This window comes from Etheostoma spectabile, chromosome 6, assembly GCF_008692095.1.
Source record: "Etheostoma spectabile isolate EspeVRDwgs_2016 chromosome 6, UIUC_Espe_1.0, whole genome shotgun sequence".
Classification (NCBI taxonomy): Eukaryota; Metazoa; Chordata; class Actinopteri; order Perciformes; family Percidae; genus Etheostoma; species Etheostoma spectabile.
In genome coordinates this window covers 25,548,311-25,558,035 of record NC_045738.1, presented here as the reverse complement: position 1 = coordinate 25,558,035, position 9,725 = coordinate 25,548,311, and the positions used below count along the sequence as shown (strand labels likewise).

Genomic DNA, 9,725 nt, shown 5'->3' with positions numbered 1-9,725 from the left:
TGTGTGTGTGTGTGTGTGTGTGTGTGTGTGTGTGTGTGTGTGTGTGTGTTAAATGTTGTTCACATTGTTGTCCCTGACTTAATTAGCAAAGATAACCTTTGTGCTCATGTTTCAATTTGATATGCTTGATTAATAACAACATGAGCTTGTATATTCTGCTGGGTAAAAGTAACTTTGTAACCTCTGCCGAGCAAAATGCTCCAGGTTTATATAAACATCGGACTGTTAGAGAAAATCCATTTAGTCACCCTGATATCTGTAAACGGCTCTCCGCACCCTGCGGTGATTTAAACTTAGACCAAAGAAAAACATCTAACCGTGGTGCACAGATATAGGGCAGATATAGAGGCTTTGTGCTGGGTCACATGTCTGCCATCAGCCATGTCTGGCTCCATCAGCAACATTCTCAAGAGAATTGTTACTTACAAATGTCAACCAACCATACGCACCTGAGAAATATTGTTGTGATGGGGTTGGGGATCGACTCTGAGTAGAAGTCAAGGGTCTGATAGGCGGGTGACTTTCCAAATTGAGTGATCGTCACGAGCTGGTCAGTGCTGCGAAACACTTTCACCTGTGGCTGGAGAAGAGGCACTCCATGTTCATTTGGTTTTTAACCAAATAATTAAGTGGGAGGCTAATTTAACTCGTTAGGCGAAAAGGCCGAGATCTTCAATAGGGGATCCTCAGAGATGTGGAGGGGAAAAAACTTCTTAAGTTAATATGCCTGAGAATATACATAGACATGAGTCCAACATATTATTAGCAAAGGTAACTATGACAAAGAGAAATATCTGAAGATAAAAGTAATGACAGTCTTATCAGTGTGTCATGGTTGGGATTTTCTGTTATAGTTTTTCCTGTTTTATTGTGTTAATTTAGTCCCAGTTTCCTGGTTGTTTACTGTCTCTTGTGTTCTCTGTTGCGTCTTACCCTGTTTTAATCCTTGCGTATGCTTTCATGCTTCAGTTTCCTGTTTTATTTTGTAGTTTCTTGTCTCCCATGTCATGTCTTGTTTTACTTCCTGCCTTGTGTTTTCCTGCCTTCGTGATTGGCTGATCACCCTGATGTGTTCCACCTGTTCCTGAGCCCTCGTGTCACCTGTCCCTTGTTCCACCCTCGGTACCTGGTGTGTTTAGTCTCTGTGTTGTTGTCGTCTGTTGGCAGATCAGTGTGTGTATATGTCTAGCCCCTTTGTCTCCAAGTTCCAGTTTATTGTGATTCCTGGTCTTTTGGAACATTTTTTGGAACTAATTTTTCCTGCTTACTTCAAGACTCTTTGTGTTGTAACCCTTTTAATTCATTAAATCTTACCACTGCCCTGTCATCTCTGCATTTTTGGGTCCGCCATTTCTCTAATTCTTGACAAAGTGAATATTTGTACACATCCCCAGGCCATGCAGAGCTGACTATATCTGACAACAGGCAGGACATAAGAGACAGAAGCAAAGAGCTGCGTTTTATAAAGACTGTATATAAATAGTGCTGGTACAAATGCTTAATACACACTTTATTCAGATTTATGGTGCAAAACTGTAAATTATGAAGTGTGTGTGTGTGTGTGGGCGATTAGCTTTTTGGAAGGAATGGGACCCAATAACTTTTGCTAATTGCTGCCTTTTTGTTGTAGTGTCCTTTTGTCTGCAGCCTTCAATCAGGCTAATGTAGATGGCCTTTAAATACCCTTTAGAGTGGGGCTGACTCACCACAGTTCTACAAAAATGGAATACCTGTATTTTATTCCCTTTTTAAAAGTTTTCCCCCAATGCACTGTTCTTAATTTCATGGCTGACATTTAGGCAATGGATGGTGCACACAATGGAGAAGTGGTGGTTTTCTCTTTGTTTTTTGAATCAAATATAGAACTATAACACTAACACACATCATCCATCCATCCATCCATCCATCTATAATTAGCACAGAAAGATTAATCTAAGACCATTGAAGTATTTCATGCTTTTATTGTGCATCCTAGGAAGAGAGTCTTCAGGTCAAATTATGAAAAAAGTTGTAATATGTCATGTTTGTGTGTGTGTGGAATGACAGCAGGAAATGGGCTTCTCGCATATAGTAGTTGTCCATTTGTAAATATGGATGATGCTCAAAGATTGAGATGGCTGTTCACATATGAAGGATATTAATTAGCCAGTTATGTTTTGGTCTGTTCTAAAATGTTTTTCATTTATTTCATATTTTTTTGTTTTTGTTCGTTGTTTTCTGTTACTCATGTGTGACTCCACATGGCTTGTGTTTGCTAGACCAGAAGATGTCTGTTAAACAGGCTGGTGGTGTCTTGTAATCCCATATGGGATGGGCCACATGTTGGGCATGACAGAAATGAAATAAAACTATATTAATTGCAAAATTAAATCTGAGCAAGTACAAACTAAGTCACATAAACAAGTGTTGCTGTATTGCTCTTAAGCTTTAAAGTTTTTTCAAACCTTATTTAAGTAAAAAATACAATAAAACAAGGAATTCAGTAAATGCAGAAGGACAGACACAAAAACGGGATTTTATAATCTTTACATTTAAGACTTTATAAGGCATTGTAGATGCTCATAGAGTCCAGCTGGCTTTCTTATTTGTCAGTTGTCATACAATTTCTAAATTTAATGTCATTTATAAATTGGCTTTTAAATCATTTACATTCATGTATATACAATTTACCATAGTAAAAATGAAAACATGGCATTTATCCAAATGCTTTCTTTCATAGTAACAAATAATATACAGTATATGCTTTGTAATATTATCTTAGAGCCATAGAATACACCAAATACATTCTCAACATCAGTCAAAAACAATCTGACATGGATTCAGAAAGATCAGATTATAATTCTTTAAAATCTGGTTTGTTGGGTAGATGTAATGACCAACTGTAAAACCCACTTCATATACTTTATTATTGACAAATTTGTATTATAATAGATCCAAATCCAATTCCAATTGATATTCTCCTTTTCATGTAATGTCTCCAGCAGTGCGCCAATCAATGATGTCACACTACAGCAGAGGTTTTCCATCTAGAGTAGAACTGCTGGGAGTTTGCTTATAACTGACGATTGCAACCTGCTTGAATGTGTTACCTTCATGATCCACTGGGAATATACATTTCCAAGTTCACATTTCAACATAACAAGGTCCTTTGTTTTCTTCCAAATGCACAGTGCTGAGAAGTATTAAGGGACTTCAGCATTGTAGGCTACACACACATTTGTCATTACTGCTTCATTTTCCTCACGACCTTTCCATCACAAAACACATATTACTTTTTTTAATTAATGGACGTCCTTTACATTCAATCTGTTGCTGAATGAGCTGCTAGAAAGCTAATTAAGACTATTAGCAACACACAACTCTCTCTGGATTTCTTAGTATGCCTTTGTTTAGAAATTGGTGTTGTCCAACAACTTTACAGAAATTCGATTGAAGATAATTTCCTCTTCTGAAGAATCCATGTTTTTTTAATCCTCCCTGTCCTCCTTTGCTACTAGTAACTGCGTGGAGGAGGGATGAAGGTGGTGCGAAGGCTTGTGTGTGGATGTGGAGATTGTGCCGCCGCCATTACTTAGAATTCCTCATAGGGAAGACAGAAAATATACACTATAGATTTAAAACTGCAATCAAAAAATGATGACAACTTTTTTTACGAGAGAAAAAATTCAGTGTTCTTCTCACTCTCACTCCGAACTTGTAAAATATGGGCGTTTGGACAATGGCTGTCAGCGTCATAAGGGACTAAAAAAGCACTCTTCAGCGTGTGGGTAGAACAGAGAGGGCAGCAGCTACACAGGGTTTGTAGATGACGTAGCACTAAGGCCACTACAGTAGCGAGTAGTATGAAAGGTCAAAATTCCATGTAGGGAGGTTGGTTGGGGGGGTGGATGGGTCAAACAACACAGGACTTTCACCCAGGAGACTGCGGCTCGTGTCTTGCGTGTCACGTTTCTTAAACCCAACCATTGCATTCTTCTTTTCCTAAACACAGTCGTCGCGTTCTTCCCACATGTCATGGAAACGTAAGCCCACCCACAACTCTTCCTTAACCTAACAGTCTAGTCCTGACTAGGCGCTGTTAGATAAAGTGCATTTAGATACAATGCTAAAGGCTCCTGGGCGCCTCCCTAGGGAGGTGTTCCATGCACATCCAGCTGGGAGGAGGCCTCGGGGAAGACCCAGGACTAGGTGGAGAGATTATATCTCCAGCCTGGCCTGGGAACGCCTCGGGATCCCCCAGTCGGAGCTGGTTGATGTGGCTCGGTAAAGGGAAGTTTGGGGTCCCCTACTGGAGCTGCTGCCCCCGCGACCCGATACCGGATAAGCGGATGAAGATGGATGGATGGATGGGCTAAAAGCGACTTTTCGCGTCAATAACAACGCCAAATGCACCTGACCAAGCATCCGTATTTTATGAGATGGGAGAGAGAATCTGTTGTTTATAAAGACCAACATCCATTCTACTTGCTGGCTACTTTCTGCATTTGTGGGTGCATTGGAGAAACCTGCTAATGGAATAATGTGCCAACATTTCTTTTACTGTCCATGGTTGGCTCGTGATAGCCCATTTCCTGATTGATTCTACCACCAGTCCAGTGGAGGCGCTAATGAGGTAAAAAAACAGGACTGAGTCAATATTTTGAGATATGGCACTCGATTCTCCCGGTTCAGTGACACGAGTTGGGTTAATTAACTTCTTCTTTGGACAGTTTGTCAACACTATTTCCAATTAAATTAATTTAAAACGGCACAATCTATGGTGGCCCTGAGAGGTACTTTAAGGAAACACATGCAAATAGATGATCACAAGCTAATGAAGAAAACAACTTGAGTTTCCTTAGGGAGCCTTTAGAACATACCTTGCAGCTTGAACCTTAACATAGAGAGTAAAGGAAACGTTGAATCAAAGACTAAGGACGCTGCCACTGAGAGTTGAATGAGATGAAATGTTCAACAGGTTCCACCCTTTACACTCGGTTCTTTCTTCTAGTTGTGAATTCTGTTACATCTGGTGCATGTTCAGCATAATTAGACGTGCATTAACTGCACAGTTTTTCAGCCATTTTGTCATTTGCATGTGAAAGAAATGGCGTTTTGGACAGGAACACAGTGTGTTCCCGCCCAAACGGGTGAACGTGGAGATAGATGACGAGTTCATGGCATTATATCACAGCAGAAGTCCAATATGATCATTACAGAGTCATGCGATAATGGCCCTTATCCCCATCAAAAGAGATGCACTGAAATTGCCTTTTGGTCTTTTTTGAAAGCTTTCTTGCTGCTGTGGCGGATATGAAAACTATGTGATTGTGCTGTGGAGGCGTTTGTAGCAAAAGCAGCAGGTAATACAAAGAAATAAATAGGCTCAAGAAGGAAGGATTTGTGCTTTTAGAGCCTTTCATGCTGGCTAAGGGCACACTTTATTAAAGCCTGTGTTGAGAAAGGCAATCAATAAGGTTGGCTCAGCAGGCACACACAAACTCTGGCATACCAAACAAAAGAGCTGTTGAAAACATTCATTTGTACATTTCAAAAGAGTTTGTTTTACAGGGTGATTAACATTGTGGGGTTGAATGGGGGCTTATTTCTATTGGATATTACAATGTACAACAGATCTGGTACTTTACTGTATTTATTTTGGTGTTTGTAATGTTTGAATGAATTTGTCCAAAATGTGGCACTGAAAATCTTATAGCGTCCTAAAAGGGTTTGTTCCCTTTGAATGACTCAAAGTCAGATCCACACATACAAGTATGAGGATGAGAAATCATTGGTACAACACTGACAGTATGGACTTAAGGTGTCACTGGAGTAAAGCTCATGGAGGGAATGGGTTAATCCTCTTAAAAACATGAATTTTCTTTCTGTGTATGAGATTTATAGCTTTGTGTTTGAAGGCAAACAGTTCCTGATTATGTCTCAGGGATTGCACTACACTTTTGCTAGTTTAACATCGGAAAAAAGGGGCCGTGCGCCCAAGGCTGGCTTTAGACCTTTGGTTGCCCTAGACGTGGAGGTGTTATGATATTTTCAGAAAAATAATAGGCTATTACAAGAATAAAGTCACAATATTTCCGAAAATAATCCACCTGCACCATAGTCTGCTGTTGATTATGTGATTGCTCTGCTGATCCGGTAGATCTCAGACCTCAGACCGACTCGGAGCCCCGTTTGGGTCTCTGAATGACAAGTTCAGGGAAGTGGCTGTACGCTGCTCTACAACGGATGTGGAAAACCTTGAACTGCGGCAGAAATACACGGCGCAAAAACGCGACACATCTGCCTCAGCATCTCCACAGCAGAGCACGTCATTTACAAACCTGAAGCTGATCAGATGACGGGAGGCGCGCTGCAGCAGCTCCGTGGTCGGTTTATCCAGCGAGAGTGGACACTGCTGCAGAGCTCCCTGTCTTTGAGTCTGACCCATAGACTGGAAACGTCACGGGGTTTTCCCCCAATTAGGAAATGATCGACAATAATCATCAATTCAATCTAATGATCAGGTTGACATGAAAACGTGTGGCTGATAATCATGTTTAATAAACATGTATTATTTCAATCGTCATTCTAATTCTATTATTAATGGGAAGTAGACCTAAGGGCGACCTAACACATTTGACTAGTGGGACAAGAACAGGTCATGAACCCCAGTCTCCTGGGGAAAAGTCCTGTGTTGTTTGACCCATCCACCCCCCCACCCAACCTCCTTACATGGCTTTCAGTCTTCCTTTCTACTCTCTACCGTTCTCTTTCAAAACTACGTCGTCTTCGGCGCCGCGGTGGAGCTGCTGGTCTGCCCGCAGGAGGATTGTGTGTTGGTTTCAGACGCTAAGACACTGAGACACTGACCAATTGTTAGTATTGTTAGTTGGGAGTGAGATCAGGTTGATCTGGACACGTATTGCTCCGTCTTCCTCAACTCGCCAGAGTAGTAAGTGCATTTAGTCAATCAGCACAATTAATTCACCTAACCTCCTGCTCTTTTTAAGTTCAGAAGGTAATTCTCAACACGCTCAAGTGGTGCAGTAACTATCAGAGGCCATAACAACATGAAACACTGAGTCTTTCCCCACATCTCTGAACTGGATTTTCACTCTCAAAACACTAAAACAATCAATAGCACTTTTACTGTTATAGACCAGTTGTAAATATGTGTGGGTAATTATGTGGTGATACCAAATATTTTGGACCATCCAGTTCATTAAACATGTTCTGTCTCATCCCATTACCTTCAGTGTATTGACAGCCTTTAAAAGAGGCCCTGCTGTACCAGTGTGAACTATTAGTCCTGCAGTCCTTGTAACACTGAGGGCTGGTGGTGCATAGTAACAATATAACAAAAGTCAGACCTTCCATTAAGCTCATAGGCAAAGATTTTTTTTTTTTGGGGGGGGAGGGGGGGTATGTATATGATTTTTTGATTTAATGTCCTTCATGCAGATTTGAACTTTGGAGCTTCTTGGTTAAACAAGGTCTCATTCTCTAACACATTTGTTGTTGTGATGTACATGATTCTTAAACAAAGAAGCATCTTGAAACACGTGTGTTTTTCCAGAAAGAGGAGAGTAAGAATTTCCTTTACGTAGGCCCTGTTTACACGGACGTGATTATTTTGACAAACGGAGACATTTCCCTTTGTTTGGGCCATTCGTTTTCACAAAAAACAGAGAATTTTGCCTCTGAAAACGAGTCGTTCCAAAACCTCTGGCCAGGGTGTAGACTTAGGAAATTTTCATTTGCAGGTTTGCATGTAAACTGAGACAAATGGACGTCTAGAAAGTGAGGAAGAGGAGAGAGGAAGTGATTGGTTGTTGTTGTTGCTATTTTCTGGATTCTGATTGGCTTACGTGGGCTTGAGCTTCTCGATACACTGACACCTACAGGTTTGGCATGCTCTTGATGTATATATATATATGACGTACATGTATATCTACACAGGTACGTGTAAATGAACACTTTTCTAAAAAAAAACAAAAAAAAAAAACAGCTGTGCATTATGTTATTTTTGAAACCGGAGAGGTTGAAATGTCCACTTATTAAAATGAAATAAAGACGTTTGCACCATATATTGCTGCATAAGAATTTACCAGAATGCAGGAAAGGACTTGTTTGACGCTCAACACTTGATTGTGGAGGACACCCAGGCCCTCCGGTTATAAAGGTAATAAGTTTTGAGGACGTCACTTAATTTCCGATTACCAATATCAAGTGTTGCTGTACCACTAAAATTTGGAGGGCAAGAGCTTTTTCAAAGGTCACAGTCTGTTAATTTATTTTAAGGGGACTAATTATTCTAAAAAATACAGTATGATACTACAAAAACACCAGAAAAGTATCCCTGTCTGATTGCTCAAAACCATAAATTGTTTTTTGAGGGGGGTTTTGACCATTTAAAAAATGCATTACATCTTCATTTTTAATCAACACATTAATCCAATTTCAGTAAATGTGCCAATTTTAGCCAGACATCTAATTTTCAACTGTTTGGCCAACTCCATTGGCCAGATGTTTTTAGGCCAAAGAAACAGGAAACAGCAGGACATTAGTATGGGTTATACAGTCATTTACAGACAGAAGACAGATGACACACAAATGTAAACTAGTTTATACTTGTTTGTCAAGGAATTCTAACAGCAGTCATCTGGGCCTGGAGGCTACAAATGTACAACTCCAGAACATGGAGTTAGAAAACTATGAGTGTTTTTTTGGCAAGAGGTGTTCAATCAAAGACACAATTGAGTTGCATTGCAGGAAGTGTAGGTTTTTGGAGCTTGACTGATACACTGGGCCTCTGCTGCTTTGATTTAGCCATTTCTCTATGCATGTGCAATACTAAATCACTGGAGCACCTGGAAGGAACATGGGAAATTTAATTCCCATGCTTGTGTGCATCCATTTAATTGTCGGTAAGGCAAGGCAAGGCAGCTTTATTTGTATAGCGCATTTCAGCAACAGGGCAATTCAAAGTGCTTTACACAAAATCAGTAAACATATAAAACACAGGTACAAACCGTTAAAATCATAGCATTAAAAACCGGTAAACACATGAATGACAGTTAAAACAAAATAGAAACAAAACACAAGAATAAAAGTTACAGTGCCCATAAGAAATTTAAAGAAATGAGCAGTCATTTAAAGAAAGGCAGCATCAAAAGAAAGTCTTCAGCCTTGATTTAAAAGAACTGAAGTAGCAGCGGATCTACAGGTTTCTGGAGTTTATTCCAGATATGAGGAGCATAGAAACTGAAAGCTGCTTCACCCTGTTTAGTTCTGACTCTGGGACAGAAGTAGACCTGTCCCAGATGACCTGAGAGGTCTGGGGGGTCTAGTGCAGTAGCAGATCAGAAATGTATTTGGACCTAAACCGTTAAGGGATTTATAAACTACAGAGTACTTTGAAATCAATTCTTTGAGACACAGGAAGCCATTGTAAGCCTTCAGAACTGGAGTGATGTGATCCAGTCTCTTGGTCTTAGTGAGGACCGAGTGATGTGATCCAGTCTCTTGGTCTAGTGAGGACTGGAGTGATGTGACCAGTCTCTTGGTCTTAGTGGGTTCTGAATCAGCATGCACTTTTGATGATTTTTTTTAGGGAGACCTGTAAAGACCCCGTTACAGTAGTCATGTCTACTGAAGATAAAGGCATGGACAAGTTTTTCCAAATCCGGTTGACACATAAGTCCTTTAACCCTTGATATTTTCTTAAGGTGATAGTAGGCTGACTT

At 40.2% G+C, this 9,725-nt stretch overlaps 1 protein-coding gene and 1 long non-coding RNA gene across 2 annotated transcripts in view; one reads left to right on the top strand and one right to left on the bottom strand.

Annotated features, from left to right (window-relative positions):
• The window catches only part of LOC116690618 (uncharacterized), a 7,830-nt gene extending 1,119 nt beyond the window's left edge, over positions 1 to 6,711 (bottom strand). Inside the window, exons 1-2 of the long non-coding RNA XR_004332306.1 lie at positions 6,636 to 6,711; positions 5,474 to 5,480 (exon numbers count right to left, since the gene is read on the bottom strand). This is a non-coding gene — a long non-coding RNA (uncharacterized LOC116690618). The remainder of the gene's footprint in view (positions 1 to 5,473; positions 5,481 to 6,635) is intronic.
• tsnare1 (T-SNARE Domain Containing 1) overlaps positions 1 to 9,725 on the top strand; it is a 188,897-nt gene that overhangs the window by 122,621 nt on the left and 56,551 nt on the right. The gene's annotated exons all lie outside the window — the stretch shown is intronic.